The sequence below is a fragment of the Ochotona princeps genome, chromosome 3 (genome assembly GCF_030435755.1).
Source record: "Ochotona princeps isolate mOchPri1 chromosome 3, mOchPri1.hap1, whole genome shotgun sequence".
Lineage (NCBI taxonomy): Eukaryota > Metazoa > Chordata > Mammalia > Lagomorpha > Ochotonidae > Ochotona > Ochotona princeps.
In genome coordinates, this window is record NC_080834.1 from 43830180 (window position 1) to 43833848 (window position 3669).

Consider the following 3669-nt stretch of genomic DNA (forward strand, 5'->3'; position numbering starts at 1 on the left):
GGTCTAGTCCTCTGTCTAGAAATATAGGAGCCAGATAGGATGATAGGCAGTTAGGGTCTCCGGTTCCTGACAGAACTGTGTTGTGTACATGTAACATCTTAACACTAAAAAAATTCTTAGATGTTAGTATTTTCAACGATGCTTGTACATTGTTAATTGTATTACTAAGTGTGTTATTGAATCAAAGATTTGATTAGTTACTAGAAAGAGGGGGGAATGAAGAGCCTGGAAGTTTTCTGCCCTTTGCGATCCCGCCTTGATGGCTTGGCTGGGGGCTGTGTGGATTCTAGGCCTGACACCCAGCAGGACACCTGGCAGGTCACGTAGGCAGACCACTCCTCAGGAAGGAGGTACCTGGTGTTTGATAAGATCCACCACCTATAGCTCATTGATTTGTACTTTTTGAAAGTCGCTAGTTTCAAACCCACCAATAGAAGCCTGCTAGATCATGACTGTATAATTAATAGCCTGAAATGTATAAAAACTGGGGAGCTTGGGCTCTCGGGGTCTTTTCCTTTCTCTCTCTCTGGCTCACGGGCTTGCTGCGGATCCTGCAACGGCTGCCTCTCCCCCGCCCGGCCATGCTGGGCTGGGGGAGGTGGCTGGGAGACCTAGGTTAGTTCGAATAAACCACTTTTATGCCTTAGCACCGGCTTCAGACTTGATGATTATCTGGGGATTTCAGAAACCGGCACAACATAAACAGATGGTGTAATATTGACTTTTAGTCATGAAAATTATGAGACAGATAACACCTCCCATCCTCCTCTTTTAACAGTCAGAGGTACGGAGAGATAGCCTAGAGTTTAATTCCTTGCCTAACATACATCGGTATCTCATATGGGCACCAAGTTTGTGTCCCAGCTAATCCTCTTCCCATCTAACTCTGTGAATGTGGCATGGGAAAAAAGTAGAGGATTGTCTAAAGCCTCATGACCCTGCACGCATGTGGGAGACATGGAAGAAGCTCCTGGTTCCTGGTTCCTGGCTTTGGATCAGCTCGGTTAAGGCCATTCTTGCCACTTGGGGGGTGAACCAGCAGAGAGAAGATCTTTCTGTCTTTACTCTCTGTGAATTTGTGGTTTTGATAAAAACAAACAAATCTTTTTAAAATGTAATTAGTAGCATATATAGTCTTTTAACCACAGAAATGTAGTTTGATCTAGTCTGGAATGCTTTCATTTTGTTTTAAAAAATTACCATTGTTCTTTCCATATTTTCCTGTGCATCAATGACTCCATTTCTCAGTTTTATTTGCCTACAGAAATACAACAGAAATGTTGCAAATCAGAAATATATATGTGAGGTTTGAAAACTGGTAGAAAAACTTTTTTCATCTGGATGTATATATATTTATAATATACATTTATTTATTTATATTGTTTATATATATATTGCAGTGGCTTCTCCTCCATCTTTATTATATTGTATTATGTATAGTATATATTATATTACATTCCACTCCATCTATATTAAATTACATTTCTAATGGACACTGGCTGCTCACCCACCACAATAGTTTCCCAGGGCTTTCTCCTTCAGTTCCTCTTGAGATCTGTTCTCTTCATTTTGCAGTAGTTTAAAAATCAGTGCATTTTTACATAACTCACACTTTAAATATGAGAAGTGTTTTTTCTCTCAATAATATGTTCATGTACATAGCAATGTATCTTAATAACTATAAACTGCTTTTAATTCTAATATGATATCTTTTTAGTTAGTTTAATAATAGCTAAGCCTAATGACAGGAATAGTGAGATAACTTATAAGCTATGAACAGAATACATAAATAAAGTCCTATCAAAAATATGGAGTAGTGTACTGATATCCACTCATAATGATATATGTCATTCAGCAGAACTGTAATTCCCAAGCCTTTGAACAGTTCGGGCTCCTTAGCAGTACTCATTGCAAAGATGTCCTTAGCTAAGTGATTTTCCAGGGCCAAATGTTCTTCAATATAATTTTTTTTTAAGACAGACATACAGAGAAGGAGACATTGGGGGTGAGGAGAAAGAAGCGAGAGAGATATTCCATCCACTGATTCATGCTACAATATTTGAAGCTGGCCTAATCTGAAGCCAAGAGTCAGGAACTTCCTCTGGGTCTCCATGTGGATTCAGGATTCAAGGGCTTGGGCCACCCTCCTCTCATTTCCCAGTATATGAACAGGGAGCTGGAGGGAAAATTGAGCAGCAGGCAGATAATTAGCCTTATACGCTACTGCACAGCTCTCATTACGTGTTTATCAATGAAACTGAAAAAGTATGAAAAAAATTAAGTTATGAAAATTGTGTTTACCTCTGTATGTTGTGTCAGTTTTAAGATCTATCCCTAATAAACTTTGATACATTTTTCATTATTTTTTAAAAATAATTTAAGATTGAAATATTTTCATTTGAAAGGCAGATTTACAGAGAAAGAGACAGAGAGAGAGAGAGAGAGAGATTGAATCTTCCTTCCACTGGTTCACTCACAACGTTCTTCTTGGTCTCCTACATGGCTATAAAGACCCAAGCGTTTGGGCCATCCTCTGCTGCTTTCTCAGGCTACAATCAGGGAGTTAGATGGAAATTGGAACCTCTGAGACTAGAACCAGCACTCATATGGAATGCCAAAAGCTGTAGTCAGAGTTCAGCCATTAACACCAGCCATAATAAATTTGTCTTTAAAGTTTGCTCTTGGTTCATTTTTCACTGATATATTTTCTTAGTTTATTGGTCCAGCATTTACTCACTCTTACAAGGAAAAATAAAAAGACATATTTCAGCTTCTTTTCTGATTAATGAAGATGTTAACCAACAATAATTTTAAGAAGCCTGTGCATTTTTTTAAAGATTTATTCATTTTATTACAGCCAGATATACAGAGAGGAGGAGAGACAGAGAGGAAGATCTTCCGTCCGATGATTCACTCCCCAAGTGAGCTGCAATGGGCCGGTGCGCGCCGATCCGAAGCTGGGAACCTGGAAACTCCTCTGGGTCTCCCACGCGGGTGCAGTGTCCCAATGCGTTGGGCCATCCTCAACTGCTTTCCCAGGCCACAAGCAGGGAGCTGGATGGGAAGTGGAGCTGCCGGGATTAGAACCGGCGCCCATATGGGATCCCGGAGCTTTCAAGGTGAGGACTTTAGCCGCTAGGCCACGCCGCCGGGCCCAGCACTGTGCATTTTTTAAATATATTTTTATTTTGAATTATGTGGAAAAATATGGACTGCGTCACAAATTTGTGTGTCATTCTTGCGCAGGGGCCATGCTAATCTTCTCTGTATCGTTCCAATTTTAGTACATGTACTGCTGAAGCGAGCGCTATGTATGTTTTTCTAAGTGTTATATATTTTCCTGAAATTGGAATTTAAAAGAAATTGCATTGCCAACTCTTTCCTGTTTATACAAATCCAACTGGAGTTTCTTATATTGCCTCTTTGTTCTCTAGCATTTCTAATTACAATTTTAGGTCCCTAAACATGACTGGCCTTTCTTTTAAGAATTACACAACTTTGTGTTCTTCATGGAAGCTTTACTTCTTCCTTTCCCACCTGACGACATCATCCCATTCTTTGGCGTCAATTTCCTACCTGTGCTCTTCTATTCAGCATCACATCAAATATATGATTGTCGGTATTTCATTTTATGGTTTTTACACACCCGGTATCACTATTTTTTTAATA

General features: G+C 39.5%; 1 non-coding gene across 1 annotated transcript; it reads right to left on the reverse strand.

Annotated features, from left to right (window-relative positions):
• Positions 1-3201: 3201 nt before the first annotated feature.
• On the reverse strand, positions 3202-3308 carry LOC131479952 (U6 spliceosomal RNA). The gene has a single exon (XR_009245200.1). It is a non-coding gene; the product is annotated as a U6 spliceosomal RNA (small nuclear RNA).
• Between the last annotated feature and the right edge of the window lie 361 nt (positions 3309-3669).